Raw genomic sequence first — 19,333 nt, forward strand, 5'->3', positions numbered from 1 at the left:
ATTGCGTCATCTTATATTTTCTAGACTAGTAAGTGATGAAAACATTTTCCCTTGGCACCTAATCTTTACTCTAGGTCCCTTCATGTGCACATCCCAAGATCAGAAAAGGATTCTGACCTACTAAACTTTGGAGGCACTTCCTAATCTGAAGGAGCAATCAGTTATCTTTCAGTTTCGTCTATCTATCCTATCTATCCATAATTCTCTGTGCACCTGTGGCTAATCCCGTGCATGGCAGCTCTCGCAAGAGTTTGCGAGCAGAGGCACCATGGTGATTGGGCAGTGGGGACTCAATACGCACATAGAGAGGAGGAGCCTGTGATGGTTAAGGTCAGTTGGAATGCAAATATTAATGGTCAGATGTTCTTGATTGTAGAGGAGGGGTGTGTGTGTGTGTATATATATACACACACACACACACGCTTAACCTGTGCAGAGCATCTGCACACTAGTACTTGATTGTTCCTCTCACTCCCCTCCACCACAGCCCTATCACCTCGGAGATCTCTCCACCCTCCCCTGAGCCACACTCCTGCTCCTCCACCTCCATCCTGTTGCTTCCATCCCCCTCACCCCTCTTGGTCACTCCTCTGTCCCTTTGTTCCATCCCCCTCACCCCTCCTGGACATGGCTGCAGTGTTGCCAGCTCTAATTGGCCAAGTTGCAGCCCCCTAACCCCAGAGACCGCCCCACCCTTACCTGAGCCCCGCTCCTTCTCCTCCCTGCAGGAGCAGCATCAGCATCAGTGGTTGACCGGGCCCTTCCTCGCGGCCGTCATGGCCACTCATTTCTCTCAGGCTGCTGACAGGCCCAGGTCTGTCCCTTGCCTGCTTGTCTCCCTCCACCAATGGCCTTGGTAGCCCCAAGCAGCAGCAGTTGACCGGGCCCTTCCTTGTTGCCACCGCCATGGCCACTCATTCCCTTCAGGCTGCTGACAGACCCAGGCCCATCCCTCGCCCTTCGTTCTCTCCCCCTCCCCTTTCTCTCTCTTCCACTCACTCTTCCCCTCGGTCTTTCTTCCTCTCCTTTCTTTTTTTCTTTCTCTCTCTTTTCCTTCCTGAGTTAAAAGATCTACAGATTCATACAGTGGCAGCCTCCTTTTCCTGAAGGGGCCTTTCCTCCCTCACAACTCCTCTCTTTGCAGACCCCTGCCCACTATCATTTCATATATATAGATTCTTCTCTCCTCTGCAATCAAGCACATCTTCCAACCAGTAACAGTTGCATTCCAACTGACCTTAACCATCACAGGCGGCTCCTCCCTATCTGCATATGGAATCCCTACTGCCCAATCACCACGGTGCTTCTTCTCTCACAGGCTCCTCCCTCCATCTGCATATGGAATCCCCACTGCCCAATCCCCATGATGCTTCTGCTCTGTTACCTCTGATTGGCCAAGCACTGTGTAGGCAAGACTTGCCACGTATGTCATTAGCCTTTTATATAGAGAGATATGTGTATACACACACACACGTATAAATATATATGTATATGAGGAGGGTAGTGGGCAGGGGTCTGCGAAGAGAGGGGTTGTGAGGGAGGAAAGAGCCCCTTCAGGAGAAGGAGGCTGTCACTGTGTGAATTAGATGAGGAAACAAGATGAACAAGATCTGTTAACTCAGGAATGGGGGGGGGGCAGAGGAGGAAAAGAAAGTCAGGGGAAGAGACGTGGAGGAGAGATAAAATGGAGGCAGGAGAAGAGAGAAGGAAGGGACGGGCCCGAGCCTGTCATTGGTCTGAAGGGAACAACTGGCTATGGTGGTGGCAGCAAGGAAGGGCCCAGTCAACCACTGCTGCTGTTTGGGGCTACTAAGGCCATTTGGCGGAGGGAGGCAGGCAGGCAGGCAGGCAAGGGACAGGCCTGGGCCGATCACTGGCATGAGATGAATGAGCGGCCGTGGTGGCAGCAGCAAGGAAGGGCCCAGTCTACTGCTGCTCCTGTGGGGAAGAGCAGGAGTGGGGCTCAGGTGAGGATATGTCTGGGGATACTGGGGCAGCTTGGCCAATAGGTGCCACAACCCTGCAGCCATGACCAAGCGTGGTGAGGGGGATGGAAGCAATGGGATGGAGGAGGAGAACATAAGAACAGCCCTGCTGGATCAGGCCCAAGGCCCATCTAGTCCAGCACCCTGTTTCACACAGTGGCCCACCAGATGCCGCTGGAAGCCACAGGCAGGAGTTGAGGGCATGTCCTCTCTCCTGCTATTACTCTCCTGCAACTGGTACTCAGAGGCATCCTGCCTTTGAGGCTGGAGGTGGCCTATAGGACTCCGACTAGTAGCCGTTGATAGACCTCTTCTCCATGCAGTTATTTATTTATTTAAAATATTTATACCCCGCCCATCCAGTGCAATACTGCTTGGGGTGGCTTACAACAATAACAGACACAGATACAAGTAATAAAATTAATTATTTTTTTTAAGTCAGATTAAAAACAATTATTAGTTTCAAATTAAAACTGAAAATTATAAAAAGCTAAATAACCTACCAGATATAGCAAAGTAATGATATTTGAAAGCACCTTTAAAAGGTGTGTTCTAAGATGTTTTTTGAAAACACTGAGGGAGGGAGCATGGTGAAGCTCTTCAGGGAGGATGTTCCAAACCGAGGGGCCACAAACGAAAAGGCCTTGTTGCTAGTCCCCGCCAACTGGAACTCTGTTAGTGGTGGGGTCATGAGCAGGGCCTGAGATGATAATTGGACAGCCCTGGCAGATTCATATGGGCAAATGCGGTCCGACAAGAACCCTGGCCCCAAGCCATGTAGGGCTTTAAAGATCAATACCAGCACCTTGAATTTAGCCCGGAAGCGGACTGGTAGCCAATGAAGCTGACACAGGATGGGTGTAATACTCGTGAAGCAACTCACACCCACGAGCATCTTTGCAGCAGCATTCTGAACCAGCTGAAGCTTCCAAACAGTCTTCAAGGGCAGCCCCACGTAGAGCGCACTGCAGTAGTCCAATCTGAATGTTAGTCAACGCATGAGTGACTGAGGAGGTCAGGTCCGACTGCTCCAAGTAGGGTAACAGCTGGCGTACCAGCCGTAGTTGGTAAAAGGCACTTCTTTATCCAAACCCCTCTTAAAGCCATCCAGGTTGTTGGCTGTCACCACATCTTGTGGCAGAGAATTCCGTAAGTTGATTGTGTTATGTGAAAAAGTACTTCCATTTGTTGGTCCTAAATTTCCTGGCAATCAATTTCATGGGATGACCCCTGGTTCTAGTGTTATCTGAGAGGGAGAAGAATTTCTCTCTATCCACTTCCTCCACACCATGCATGATTTTATGTGCCTCTATCATGTTTCCCTGAAGACATCTTTTTTCTAAACTAAAAAGCCCCAGGTGTTGTAGCCTTGCTGCATAAGAATGGTGTTCCAGGGCCCTGATAATCTTGGTTTCCCTTTTCTGCACCTTTTCCATTTCTACAATGTCCTTTTTTAGATGTGGTGACCAGAATTATACGCAGTACTCCAGGTGTGGTTGCACCATAGTTTAGCATAAGGGCATTATAATATTAGCCGTTTTATTTTCAATCCCCTTCCTAATGATCCCTAGCATGGAATTGACTGTTTTCACATCTGCCGCACATTGAGTTGACACTTTCAATGAGCTGTCCACCACAACCCCAAGATCCCTCTCCTGATCAGTCACAGACAGCTCAGGTCCCATCAGCGTATACTTGAAGTTGGGGGTTTTCATCCCAACATGCATCGCTTTACACTTGCCAATACTGAACTGCATTTGCCACTTTGTCACCCACTCCCCCAGTTTGGAGAGATCCCTTTGGAGCTCCTCACAATCCGTTTTGGATCTCACTACCTGAAAGAGTTTGGTATCACCTGCAAATTTGGCCACCTCGCTGCTTACCCCTGCTTCTAGATCATTTATGAATAAATTAAAAAGCACCAGTCTCAGTACAGATCCCTGGGGAACCCCACTTCTTACTTCCCTCCATTGTGACAACTCTCCATTTATACTTACCCTCTGTTTCCTGTCTTTCAACCAGTTAGCAATCCACACATGTACTTGTCCCCTTATCCCATGACTGCTAAGTTTCCTCAGGAGTCTTTAATGAGGAACTTTTTCGAAAACTTTTTGTAAGTCCAGATATACTATGTCAACTGGATCACCTTGATCCACACACTTGTTGACACTCTCAAAGAACTCTAAAAAGTTTTTGAGGCAAGATTTACCTTTGCAGAAGCCATGCTGGTTCTCTCCCATCAGGGTCTGTTCTTCTATGTGCTTTACAATTTTATCCTTGAGGATGCTTTCCATCAATTTCCATCCTGTGACTCAGTTTGAAGCCTACTCTCTACATAAGGGGTGAAGGCCCGAGAGCATAGCGTACCTGGATATCAAACAGGACATTGGTGTTTTGCAGGAGTTTAGTAGGAAGTGTGAGGTGGAGCCTGGAACAAGCCCCTGTGATCACAAAGAGCCTGGTGGAGAAGAGAAGGTAAGTACATACCCTCCCTCATATTCTTGAGAAAGGCTGTCTGGACAGTTAAATAGCTGACCATTACAGTAACTACAACTATGTATCAATTGTGGGGGCATGTTGGGATGAGTGAGTTTGACATCCAGGCAGTATCTGCATGTCACATGATGAGACATGTCACATGATGAGACATGTCAAGGGGTAACCATGATACAGCTGCTGTACTTCAAAATGGTTCACAAGATCAGACTATTAGCTTGTGGAGGGTTGGGGTTTTTGTTTTGTTTTGTTTTTGTTTGTAACTTGTTAAAATTTTAATAGAGTATTTAACAGCCTCAGAAATACTGTAACGTAAAATATTTATTTTATTTATTTATTACATTTTTATACCACCCCATCCAAAAGGCTCTGGGCTGTGCTTTAACCTGTTTGATACTGCTTAAATATGCTTTAAGCTATTTGATACAGATCTCTGAGTAAATATGTCTAACCAGGATTTGTTTTTAATAGACAAGTGTGGATGGTTAAGTAAGCCATGGCAGTGATTATCTGTCTGAAAGCCATTTTGCTAGGATACTATTTACCTTGAAAAAACATTTTGGGATAAATTAAGTAATGGAATCAATCTTTCAGCAACTCACACTGATGTTGGGGAGCTTGTGCACACATTTAATTGTTGTTGTATCAATTGGAAGATAAATGTGTTTGTGTTAGAATTAGGCAGCAGTTAGCCTGCTCTTGTTAGTTTCTACTGCACTAACCTTAATAGACGAAAGTGTCTGACAATCTGACTAACAAAGTGCATACATAAAGATTGACTATGACAGGATCTCATGCACAATTCCCCCAGTCCCTCTATACATGCTTCATTGCACAAGAAGGTGAAATATTTGTGGTGCCTGTGCTCTGGAAGAAAGGAAACACATTGCTGAGGATTAGTGGCATTTCTCTTTTCTAGAGTGCTTCTGGAATGTGGGCAGAGAAGAGATGTTTTGCCCACTTGCACAACAGCATGCATGTAGAGGGATGGGTCAAGTTGTGTGTGGGACCCCATTGCATCGCTGCAGTCCTGCTTTACACACACGTTTTGTTAACAATGTCAGCCACTATCCATAAAATGTTTTGTAATGTTAGTATGGACAGAGCTCCCAAAACATAAACAATCCATCAAATTGTTCTGGGTACAGAAGGCTGCTCCAGTTATGCTCTGACTGCGGTTTCCCAGAAGCAGCTGGTTATTTACTATTGGAAACGGATGCTGGACCAAATGGATCCCTCATGTAATACAACAGGGCTCTTCTTTCTTATGTTCTTCATAACCAGTGTGGTGTAGTGATTAGGATGTTGGACTAGGATCAGGGAGACTGAGTTAGGAGAGCTGGCCTTGTAGTAGCACACATGAACAATCCCCTTTGCTATGCAGGGTCTGCTTGGGTTTGCATTTATTTGTTTTATTTATTACATTTCTAGACTGCTCCATCCAAAGGCTCTGGGTGGTGCACAAGAAGTTTAAAAAATATATAAACCAACACCATTTTTAAAACTCGCTGCTTAAAACAATATTAAAACAATTTTAAAACAGTTCAAAACAATTTAAAACCAATTTAAATACTTTAAAACCATTTTAAAACCATGTCTCTTGTCCCCTAGTTGATGTGTGCACAGTGCACAGAGGGATAGTTTTGATTTTATTAGCAATAGAATGTTCAGGGCTTATAATGGCAGAATGTTGAAAACACTCCTCATCTTAACTATACTGGCACAACTGTGCCAATATAATAGAGATTGGCAGTGGCTTATCCAAGGCTACAGGCAGGACTCCCTCTCAGTCCTATCTGGAGATACCGGGGAGGGAACCTGGAACCTAGATGCTGTTCCCAGAGTAGCCCCATTCCCTAAGGGGAATATCTTACAATGCTCATGGGTAGTCTCCACTGCTCTTTCTAAGGTGTGTGCATGCGTGCGTGCTTCACAGGTTTTTTGATGCCTGCTCATTTAGTTTTGGATCCCACTCAGTTTGAATCAGGAAGGCCCCATTCTGAATGCACATGCGTGCACACTGCTTTGATACTGCTGCCCAGAACAAAACTAATTCCACACAGAGATGAAAAAAATTAAAGGGACCACTGGTAGTCTCCCATTCAAATGAGGCTCCATTCTGTCACCAGTGCTTTTTAACATCTACATGAAAGTGCTGGATGAAGTCCTCCAATTTGGTGCAGGGTGTTATCAGTATGCTGATGACACCCAAATCTATTTCTCCTTATGACATTCATTCCCTAAATGCCTGCCTATGGGCAGTAATGAGCTAAATGATGGACAACAAATTGAAGCTGAATCCACACCACTCCTCCAAATTTGGTATAAATCCATTGCAAGATGGCTGAGATATAGCAGTTTAGGTTTTTAACTTCTAGAAAGTGGGTTCAAAGTGTTGGTGACACTTTTTCACCACTATATATATATATATATATATATATATATATATATATATATATTCCCCAAAATCATGTCTGTACTGGACTGGTGCCTTTTGCTGGTTTGATAAACATCAGTCTAGTGATTTTGAGTAATTATTGTTCAAACTCACCAGTAATAACTGGGAAAATAACTAAGGGGAAGTTTCTAAAAGCCTGAGTCTGCCCACTGAGAATTCTGAAGCCAAAGTTGGGAGTGGCAAGTTCTGGCAATTTCTAGTGAGTGATTTCCTAGTTCTTTGAACATAAGGTGCCTGATAAGGACAGTCTATGAGCACTCTGGCACTTGTACAGTATAGTTAAACTGTTGAAAGTGAAGGACTATGCGCTGTCTCTTGTCTCAAAGACAGTGGAGGACAGATTTGTGAGTCAGAGGGCCTGCTTTGCACGTCCTTTCTCTCCTTTTCTCTTCCTGTTCCTTCTACCTTGCAACATGCAAGCTCCTCTCCCCTGCACCATGTGTACAGAGATGCAGAATCCATCTGCATCCAGCTAGACAGATAGATTAGAGATCCTAACTCCTCACTTTCCTATCTAGAATGAAGTTTTCTAATAAATACCATTTATATTGATTTGAAACTATGAACTGGCTCCAAGTTACTTTACTCTCAGCATACACGCATGCCTAACTAAATTCCGCTGTGTTGTGCCTCTGTGCACTCTGCTATAATGGAAAAGGAGTTTCTCCTACCAGAGAGAATTCCCAACATAAACAACAATTCCTCCTCCTCTCTCTCCTTTAATGGGCATTGGTTTTCTCCCTCTGCCCCATTTCTCTCATACCTACCAAAGGTGGGGAGAGCAAAGCTTGGAATAAATTACTAGAACGTAAGCCCACTGATTCCACTGGAGCGAAAAACACATAGGAAACTCACATAGGAATCAGGACGAGCAGAATGTGGGTTCTCTTTTTTTCCTTCCTCCCAGTCCCTCAGCAAAGCATAGAAGAGAGGAACCCCATTTATTTCTCTGGGGCTTACTTCTGAGTAAAAATATATAGTATTGGAATGAAGGACCCCATACTAAGAAGTTCTGAAGGAGAAACCTCAAGGAAGTCCTAAAAAAAAAACACATTCCCACCCAGCACCAAGAAACCAGGATTCTGGTGTAGACTGCTCTTGAACATAGAGGTTCTACATCAGAGCCAAACTGCCAATGAATATGGAAGCTTCACTTGGAATATGGAAACTTAACTTGGCCATTCTTAAGAAATGAAGCCTCCATATTCACAGGTGGTTTGGCTCTCCTGTAGAACCGCCGTGTTCAAATAGTTTGTAGGCACTGGGTAGGAATGGCTTCTGGGATTTCCTTGCTGCATTTGTTTAGAGCATTCTGGAAGCATGTAGCTGAGCACTGTGAGAAAGAGGATGCTGGGCTGGAGTACACATGCCTTTCCCAGCAGCATTTTGATAACTGAACCGGCAATTCTACGCACACACCTAGAAGGAAGTAAACTCCATTCAAGTCAGTGGGTCAATGCAACCAGACCTCCCCCGATGATCTTAATAGGCGGTAGGGCAGGTCATGCTGAAATTGGTGGGTTTGGATAACACAACCAATCTCAGAAACCTACAACAGGACTTACAACAGAAGTGCAGGTGCAGGGATGGGAGTGCATACTTCTAGGGCAGCAGCAACCTCAGTTTACATCTGAACCCATATATATAGAGAGAGAGATAGACACACCACACACACACACACACACACACACACAGTGTTGCATATGCATGTAATAACTTGCTTGTGTGAATGGGCTCTAACAAATATATGCCACTGCTAGAACTTCACCCTTTCCTCACATCACCTTACATGCAATGCTGTTCAGTCAAATCATTCGCACATTCAACTGCCGACATCAAGCAAATACTAATTAAATCGCAGAAACAAACCAGCCAGAACATTCTTCCTATTCGGTACCAGATTTTGTATAAAATTTTGCACATTTGAAATGTAAGGTGCAGGACTGAAGGTTCACAAAAGGGAATACCCTGTACTCATTAGAGCTCATAGATAATTTTGAAATGAGTTTGTTTTGGGGCTGACAACTCAATGTAGCCACTTGGGTAGTTAAAGCCCCAAAATGATAGTGGAACATTTTGACATGAAAAGAGCACATCATGTTAACTTTGGGCCTACCTGGAATACAGGCTACTGCAATTACTGTTGTACCAGTAATGCAGTATTGATGTATGTACAGTATGTTACTCTCAGAAGACAAGCTAAAGTGGATTTGAAATGAAGTGTTTCATTGAATATAACATTTATCAAATTAAAGGCTCACATTTAAATAGCAAAGGGTTTCTGTAAAATAATGAGCTAGTGGTAGAACTGAAGCTACTTAAGTATTTCTAGATACACTCTTAGCATAAACAATAACGCTGACACACATCTCTCAACATAGGAACTCTTCATGTGATTTTAAATTGTAAGTTATCGCAAGGAAGCATTAATATAAAGCATCCGTCAGACTGAAATTTGCAAAGCACACTGGATTACAAATGGCTAATTATGGAGGGATGAGACCAGCTCATACATTTGAAAATTGCCTTTTATATCTGTGATAGGCTGGAGGCTGCGCTAACTTAATAATGCCTCTCGTTTTAAAAACAGTTCTTTAGGCTAACATTTTGGCACTTTATGCTAAAACACACCTGAAAGCACTGGGAAAGCTGCACCACCCTTCAATCAGACTGAAAACTCTGCATTATCCCATTAGGGGTCCCAAGAAGCCAGATGCCCATAACCACACATCCTGAAGATCTTGTCATTTTGAGGCCCATAGCCAAGCCATTTTGTCAGGTTTAGAAGATGTAGGTGAGGAACGTAGTTTCCATCTGGAGGAAATAAGGGGGGAAGCTGTTCAACTGATTAGTCGAATAGTATCAATTGACCACCGTCTAATAATTCACTAAACAAATATTTACCTTATGCAAACATCAGCCTTCCCTTTTATTGCACTATGAGGCTGTTTTGTAGCAATGGCAGGAGGGAGGGCTCCTTACTCACTGAGCCTACTCTCGGGGTGGGCAGGCTGCAGGCTTATGGGATCTACTTTGTTTTTTACTTGAACCCGGAGGTCCACTAACTGGAGCCAGGTGCAAAATAGTGCCTGGGTTGGAGTGAATGCAAAATATGGGTCAGGAGGCAAAGCTAATTATCTAGTGCATCCCATGAGTCATACACCAGGATAAAAGGCATATATATACGGATATGAATATACATCTCAATTCCTACCAATCAGGTATTCAGACACACAGTTCTAAAACTGGCCAGCAGAGCTACTCCGAGTCTGGTCAAAGGCACTCAACTAATATACAATATTTTACAAGTGAAGAACACTAAAGTAAACAATTAGCACAAGCCACATGATGTTTTAAAGAACAATAGTTATCCTTAAGCAGAAGACCCCATTTTACACCTGGGGAATATTGCTTAGAGACATACAACTTATTCATAAGTTGAATCAAGCAATGAAGTATGCATAGGACAGCAGCCTTAACCACAATGTAGGATCCACATAAAATTATTTATACCTATGCCTAGTCTTTCCCTCTCCCTTTCCTCCTCTTTAAGAACATAGGAAGCTGCCTTATACTGAGCCAGGCCATTGGTCTATCTCGCTAAGTATTGTCTACACTGACTGGCATCAGCTCTCCAGGGTTTCAGGCGGGAGTCTTTCCCTGCCTACCTGGAGATGTCAGGAATTGAATGTGCACACAAAGATGCTCTACCATTTAGCTACAGCCCCATTCTTTCTCCTTTTCTTTCCAAAATATGGTCATTGCACTTGCTGGTGTACTCCATCTTTAGTAAGGTCATGACCTACTTGAGCACTGTCTGTAAGCTATCAGTTGAAGACTAGTGCCCTGAGGTATTTGCAGCCCTGGCTGTCATCTCTTGATCAATGTGTTTATTGCATGTTGGAACTTGAATTTTATATCAAAGAAATGGTGGAGGGGGGCATTTTCCATCAATGATAGGGACGTCAGAGATGGCACTATGGAATACATGATAATACTATATTTAAAGCTGGTAATAATAAAGTTGGGGTACCCTTAGCCAATATACTTTTACTCATACACTAAGAGCACCTTAGAGAATGTTCCCTATTCTTTCATGCATTCTTACAACTTCCACCAAGGTCTCATCTACTTCATTTTTAAGCGGTTGTACACTACATTAACCATATCCCCTAGGTTCCTCTTAAGAGCTGTAGAAGATAATTTCCTGTTCTTCATAACCTTCTTAGCTGTCCTACTGTCTCCTTACACAGTTGTGTCAGCAATTATACTATTACATCCCATCATTAATGCACTGAACCTTGTCTTCATGTCTTCATCCTTTGCTTCTTCCTGCAATTTGACATAAATATGGTTCTATTGTTCATTACCATATAATCCAGTACAGGTTGGTATCCCCCCACCCCCACCTTGCCCTCCCTTGCTTGCTCTCTTGAAAACTGAGCAAATGAGAACCTACCTGAACTTCAATGCCTAAAATCTTCCCTTGGAAACAACACTGCTCTCAGGCTTGCTTTATAATCATTCTTTTTTTAAAAAAGCATTCAAAATTTGAGGCACATGTATTTACTTTTATCTCACAAATGGCTATCACGGCATAGCTTTGTCACTCCTGAAATAAAACATGAATAATGCATCTCCCAAACAACAGACGCCTACCACAGTGCAAATAAATTATTTCAAATAAGACATGTATTAGCCAAGTATATGTTGGTGGGCTTGATAAGAAAAAGAACTAGAGGAAATTAAATGACCTGTCTACAGGAGGGTAGGTAAGATAGTTCGAACTGTCCTTTCTATTTTAAAATTTATGAACAAATGAAGTTGCTATTCTCTCTTATACATGAACTCCTGCTCATATTCAATGGCGTGCAAGAGCTGATCTACATTATGCACAACAACTATATCAAGTAAAGGCACTGCATATTTCACTGCTGCACATAGAACATTAACACAGCAGGGAGCAGGCATCGGACATCTTCACTTTCCACAACCAGAAAGTTTTTATACACCCAGCCATGTGACATCTCCACCCACATTCTAAAGCAATACAATTCCAGAAGAGCTTTGAAGTTTGTATAGAGTGCTCCAGCCTGGAAATGAAGCCTTGCCTCTTTACCAGGAGCAGAACTACCACTGAGTAGCTGCGTGCAATGAACGTGAGTTGCCGAGAACACTGGGGCAGCCACCTCAGGACATACCATTTGCCGCTGCCTCTGTGGCCTCTGCTAACTGCCGTTGTTGCTCACCTGCTTTCCTTTGCTGGCCAACTGATGTGGTATAATGACATCACCACCCAGCTCTGGGGATGGACTCATGCCAGGCAGTGACGTCATTATACCACATCAGTTGGCCAGCAAAGGAAAGCAGGTGGCCAATGGCTGCAATTATTGGGGCACCGGCCCCCAATGAATTGTTCAGAGTCACTTACCGCATCAGCCACTTCCCTTCTCCATGGCCTCTTCCACAAAAGAAGTGCAGCAGTGGAGGCAGCTGCACAGAGCATGGGCGAGAGCTCCTAGACTCAACTAGCTCTGTGCTGCTTGCACCTTCATACGTGCCGAATATTAGGGACCTTTAAATTATATATTTTAGAGAAGATATGATTGAGTTTAATCATCAAAATTGGGGGGGGGGCCTGTGGGCCCAGCTACTTATCTTTTAAGTACCTAGTATGACCAGGGCATTATTTGGATTGGAGGTGCACTGTGGGGAGGAAAGATTAAAATGCCCTCTCCATCTGCTGCAGGCCAAATTTCTCCAAACTCCCCCCTGCCCCGCTTCTTTTTCAAACAGGAAAAAGGTTAAGACTTAACATTGTAGAAGTTCCATATTAGATAGTGTTTGGTCCTGAGTGCGATGATGTCATGCCACACACTTTGTATTACAATGTGTTGCTGAGGAGAGAGGGAGAATAAAATGCAGGGCTGTGCTTTTGGTGACAGCTGCACATCTTTCGTAATTTCTAGTTCCAACCTAAGGAACCAGGGAGCTTCAGTCTGTCACAGGGACCTATCATGTGCAATTTGACATCAAAGACTTTAGATAGTCAGCACAGCAGGCACAGAAAAACTATATGGCTCATATGCCAGATAACAGAATGGAAGCACAAAGACCCAGCAACTTGTTTCTGGCTTGTTAGGATGAATCCTGTCATAGAGAGCTTATGTGATTATTATGATATTGGTATTATTAGTACATTTAGTCATTACCGCAGTGCAATACATCAATTTTGCATGTGTAACACATTGTACATATGCAATTCCCAATTGCAAAGATCTCATCTGCAGCACAATTAGGATCAGTGGTTTTTCCCATTACATTCAACACAGCAGGTACCATTTGATTCTTTCAAACAAATCTGTTTGAGAGAGAATATTCTCGTGGGGAAAATAGGTACTGGCATTTAAATTCTCACTAATAAAATGAACAGCATTGTAATGGGTGTGATATGGAAGGAAATGAGGAGGCTATGGGGCAATTCTCAGGATCACCGAAAGCAGGTGGGTGGGGAAGACTCCAGAGAAATTACCTTCTCCATAGGTGATTGAAGGATTGGTGGTGGGATTACGCTCCACACTCCCATGTGAGCCAGCCCTGCTCCAAGAAGCATGGAGCAGGATGGAGGGATCTGGGACTAGAACTTATTGTTCTGGCCCCCAGAGATCCTCCAAATCACCACATGTGTGAGCATTGTGGGGAACATCACCCCCCCCCCAGTGACGAGCAGGCTGAAAGAATGGCTGAAAGAAGCCATTGCTGCACATGCTTTAGTAAATGGGGTTGAAGGAGAGCTCAGTCCTTTAACCTTGTTTATGAGGCAGGCTCCCTAGGTGGGTTTGCCGCCAAGGTGCCACTGGGAGCCACTTGGCTCCCTCTGGTTCTCAGGGGCAGCCAAGCCCAGTCTTGGCTACTTGTAAGAACATATACTATTTTGGAGACCCTGGAGGGAGTGGGTGGGCACTGCATATTGAGTCTTTGGGCAATCTGCACACAGAGAATGATGGAGAACAGGCACCCCAGTATCAGGGGTGTTAAGTTTTGTCTCCATGCCAATGATGTCCTCCAGAAGCCTCTGCTAGTGGAACAAAAAGGCGTCTTTTAAAGTGGTCATTCGGGGGAGAGCAACTGTCCCTATCCAACCCCAGCACAGCATCACCCCAGCAGCTGGTGGTAGTATCAACCTTATATTTCCTTTTGTGAGCCCTTTTGGAACTGTGAACTATTGTATTTATTAGCTGTTTATTTTTCTGTGCAAATCACTCTGAGCACTTTTGTTGAAAAGCAGTGTATAAGTATCCATAGTTATATACTGTTTGTCATAAAGAAAGAATGCCAGGCATTCACTTACAAGGGAGAAAGTAAAGGGTTGGCATAAGGGACACCACTGAGATTGGGACACAATTGACCAGAATCTAAATTATAGCATTTTTACTTTGTCCTATAGAGCACAAGCAAGCAGTGATGGCCCAAAACAATTGGCCATTCACGGCAAGACTACCTGGGCCAGGACCTGACACCACCGCTCCTCTCTTCTCTTCTGCCTTGCCTATCGCTTCCAAGGCATGCTCTGCCTTTCTGTCTGCCACCACTGTTCCTGGACCAGGCAGAGACCAGCCCTCCCAGAGTTCTGTTATCTTTGCCCCAATGAGAAGACAGCAACAGCAAGGGACAGACCGGAGAACCATTCAGTTGCTGCTACTAGAGTAGAAGTGGCTCTGCTGGACAGAGTGACTAGAGCAGCAGCAACTTCCATCCGTCGCTGGCTAACCCTTCCATCCATTGCTGCTGAGGAGGCTAAGGGAAAAGAATCAACTGATTCTGCAACCTCATACATTAGTTCATCAGTGAACTAATCCCATTATCAAGAACGGAAACAAAACAATGCACATTAGATCTGCACCACCAAAAAATTAAAAATGGTTTTACCAGAAGTCTTTTGTAGATGCAAAGTAATTTTCTGCATCTTTTTATACATCTGAGTCATTTCTTGCCACTTTAACCATCAATCAAATGTGTGACATGACAGATCAAGCTAACTGTCAGTTGTGGATCAGTACAACTGAATGATTAATTAACACTTTTAATTAAAGTCCTTTGCAGCAATATGGTTAAATTAAACCTGAGGGAGAAAATGGAAGCCTACCTGGGAAATGTTAAATCTTGCTAAGGTCATCAAGTAAATCCTTTTTTGCTTTACTTTTTTTTTCTTTAGCTAATAAATAACAATGCATACACAACAGGCACTGATGGCTGTAAGATGATTGTGCAGGTATGCATTGATAGATGATGGCTGGCAGGCACTGGACACGCAACCGTTTGGGGAGGGACTGGAGGAAACGGTTCGAATGGAGTTAGCAACTCTGTTTTTGCAGCTGGATGGCAAGAGGAAACCTTGCGGGTGCTTCACTGGCATTTTTTTCTTTTGGGAGATTATGATAGTGCTATCTGCCTGGATGCTTGTCAGGTTCCCACACTCATTTGTGCATTTATAAATAAATACATATTACAGCATAGGTCTCCAAGAAGAAACACACTCAAGAAATGGGTAAGAGGATGCCTCACTTCCTATCAGGGGTGTCGCTATAATTGAGCAGATGGGTTCAAAGAACCCAGGGCCCCCAGCTCCTGAGGGCCCCCAACTCCACCCCTAATTTTCTTCATTATCTCCCTCTGAAGGCCCGTCGGGGAAAGGGGTGAACATGGGCCCCCTCTTACACCCCTGTTTTCTGTCACTTAGGGTAGGGAAGTCTCAACACAAAACAAAATTCTTCACAAGTGTGGTAACTGAGCAAGGGGAATGTTTACAGTTTGTTGTAAGAGGACAATATTGTTTATTTGATATTCCTGTATTATTAAAATAGAAGATTATGAGCTTTTTGGGGTGGATTCAGACATAGCACAGAACCTCAGTTGAAGCTGAGCTCCATGTCCCTCAGACCTGATCCTGAGCATTGCAGTTAATTTCAGGTCTCAGGTTCTCCAAAGGAAGAACCTAAGAATAGGCTAAGATTAGTAGGTTTGGATATTGCGACCAATCTCAACTTAGCCTAACTTAAACAAGTAGCTTCTCATGTGGGGACAGGAGAAGAGCACTCACTCTTGGTGCTGAGGGACATTGCATGGAGCTTGGCTTCAACTGAGGTTCCAGTCTAAATCTGAACACACCTTTTGATTCCTTCACCATGCTTCACATTTTGAGAGCAAAGGTGTATAATGTGAGGTGCACTTTTGCAAACTTGCAAACTAACTTACTTTAAAGTTCATTTTATTAAAATCAATGGACTCACTTCCAAAGAAATATGTTTGGAATGAATGGGTCACTGCTACATACCCATTATTCATTAACTCTAACCCAGGGCTGCTCAACTTTGGCCCTCCTGCAGATGTTGGCCTACAACCCATAATTCCTGGCTATTGGCCACTGTGGTTGAAGATTATGGGAGTTGTAGTCCAAAAACAGCTGCGGGGGGCACAGTTGAGCAGGCGTGCTCCAACCATTCTAGAAATTTATTTGCATGTGCAGGGGCGGTGAAACAGCTGAATATGATTTGAAGTTCCTACTGCAATCACTTTCACAGCTTTGCAGTTTAACATTGGCTTGCCTGTTCAGGCATGCAAGTAGCTGCAATAGGAACTTACACCTCCAGCAACATATTTTCAACGTACACATACAGTTTTCTCAGATCTCAGTATATGTTCAGGCAAGAATTCGTATTTATATCTATTAGCATAATTAAAAAGTCATGATGGCTGATAAAGTACAGTCAATTTGTTCCATCAGATACAGAATACAGGAGGCCCTCTTTATTCGCGAGATGTTCCATTTGCACTATATTCCATGAGTATGGAAACCATAAATAAACTTTAGCCCTCTGGGAATCCAGGGCTTAGGTTCCTTGAAAAACAAAAGCCAAAAAAGCAAGGGAGGGGGAAGAAATAAGAGGAGAGAAAAAAAGTATTTTCCTCTCCAGGTCTCCAGGTCTTCAGCAATGTCCCGCAAACCCTCAAATCAAACATATTTTTGGCAAATATTTGCATTAAAAAGAGAGAGCACACCACAAAATGGCTCCACACTGAAAATGGCAGCCCAAAATGGCACTGGAAGTTATTTTGGGGTCATTTCCAACCACTCAGGAACCACAAATAGGCTAATTTTTCCTACTTTTATACCAAGGATAAAGAAACCGGATCTCTAAGACCTGTCCATGGACAGGCAAAACTGTGGTTGCTGAAATTGTGGATAACAGGGCCTCCAGTACTTTCAGCTAAATCTGTGATGCTCAAAAGACAAAAGGGAATTTACCAAGGATGTGCAATTCATTTACTAAAAACAATTAGTACTGAATTGTTTACACCAAAGATTAAAACCATCTGGTGTGACTCTCTCATTTATTTTCTTTCTGAAACAAAGTTAGGCACGATGTGATTGGCTTTCATCTTGACAACAAGCTTTTCTGAAGAGTAAAATCAATCAGTCAAGCTCCAGATTGTATCATTATACAAAAAATGCCACAGTTTCTACCTGTCTCCTGTAGGTACCTTGAAGATACTGGGGGGGAAGGAAGCTCCAAAGCCCACAGCATTTTGAACAAGATTATTTATTATACAGTATAATTGCCTCATCTTAAAGCTGATCAGTCTCCTGACAGACATCATTTTCTATCCACAGGACAAAATTACTATTCAATTTTGCTGTTTGAAATTGCAGGCTGTAAATTATAGAAGAAATGGGAGAGACTCCCAGAGCAATGTGCTGACTATATTTGTTTCAAAATTTTATTATGACATTATGACTTCCACTTGGATATACAAACGTATGTTCTGGCCTAGTTAACCAAATCCATGAGGACAAAATATAACCAACCCCTGGTTGTTCAGCCTCTTAATAACTAGCTGCCTTAGATATTCCTAAACTAATTTTATACTAAAATTATGCAGTCTTTTAACTAGTTGCTCCAGCATAAGTTATAATCTTACACAATTGGGCTGCTTACATTAATTTTTCCCTCAGCTAAACAGAATTAATTATGTATGCCATTTTGCAACTCTTTGGTGGTGGTTTCAGAAGTAAAACTATTTATAAAGCTCTTGGTTATTAAAATAGATGAGAAATAATAATTCCACAAGAGGTTAACAATACAACCAGAAACAGCAGGAACATATGAATACCATGCAAAGAAGACACAATGATGCTGAGCTGGTTTATTAGCACAATAATTGGACTCTTTTAAATATATATGGAGTTTTAAGGAGACAATTTTCTGTCATTTACCTCCACTCTGCATACTGTGATTATATCGTCCAGAATAAAAAAGATCATCATGAATTATGGAGATTCTTGATTGTGCTATCAAATGCTCTTGTACCTTGATAATAGCCATTTAATGCTTTGAAGGCAACTTTGTGCAAGATTTTCTCAGCCAAGCTTGCAATTTTTTAAGGAAAAAACAATGTCTGCTTCATAAAATACAAAGTTTTAGAAGCATTTAATACTGGGAGTTTAAATGATGGATGTAACCAGTTTTTTCAATCCCCATAGCAAAAGTTTTGGTAAATTCAGAGCTAAGTCATCCTATTACACTGTCTAGACCAGAGGAACAAGACAAGGCTGTCCTCATCATTTTGCCCTAGTCAAGGAATCTTTAGCCATAGCTCTTAGTATTAAACAAATAAAAGGGCTTAGGATAGAACAATATCAACTTAAAAGGTCTCATTATGTGTCGATGAGATGCTTTTTCTAGAATCATCACTGAGTTTCTCAACTCATTTCTCACAGACAGATTATTGTTATAGCCCACTATCTGGCTATCAGGAGAGTAAAGATAAAGCAGTGTCACTTGCCTTGAATTTATGCAAACTCAGATTAATCTGCAGTTGTATGCCTGCCTACTTGCCCAGTTCAATACCTGTGCATAAAATTGCTAGACACTCTAGCTGGATTAAAAGCAGAGGGAATGTTTGAGGAGCAACTCCTCACAAACCTTTTTTTTTTTTTTTTTGCAGGCGGGAAGGAAATACACTTTTTGGTGAGGAAAGATAAATTATTAGGTTTGGGGGAGAAAGTTCTGAAAAATGAGAGGGGGAACGCTTCGGGGAGATCTGCACCCCTGAAGTAAAAAGGTTGTATTTTTTATTTGTTACCTTGATTTGTATCCTACCCTCCCCATATAACAATGGAATATGAAATATTTAAAACAACACAATATAACATGTAATACCCATATAACAATATTAAGCATCAGTCTAAACACAGATTAAAGATTCTCTGAATTACAGGCTAGTTTTATAGAAAGAAAAGAAAGATTTAGAAACATAGAATCAATTGAAACTCTCCTGATTGTCCAGGATTGTTTCAATCAGCATGGCCATATTACCAAAAAATTGTTTTTGC

At 42.8% G+C, this 19,333-nt stretch overlaps 1 long non-coding RNA gene across 1 annotated transcript; it reads left to right on the top strand.

Moving 5' to 3' along the window:
• The first annotated feature begins 1,663 nt into the window (after window positions 1-1,663).
• On the top strand, window positions 1,664-15,232 carry LOC128350313 (uncharacterized). The gene is made up of 3 exons (XR_008319254.1): window positions 1,664-1,967; window positions 4,386-4,460; window positions 14,387-15,232. It is a non-coding gene; the product is annotated as an uncharacterized LOC128350313 (long non-coding RNA).
• The last annotated feature ends 4,101 nt before the right edge of the window (window positions 15,233-19,333 follow it).

This window comes from Hemicordylus capensis, chromosome 3 (assembly GCF_027244095.1).
Source record: "Hemicordylus capensis ecotype Gifberg chromosome 3, rHemCap1.1.pri, whole genome shotgun sequence".
NCBI classification, from domain to species: domain Eukaryota; kingdom Metazoa; phylum Chordata; class Lepidosauria; order Squamata; family Cordylidae; genus Hemicordylus; species Hemicordylus capensis.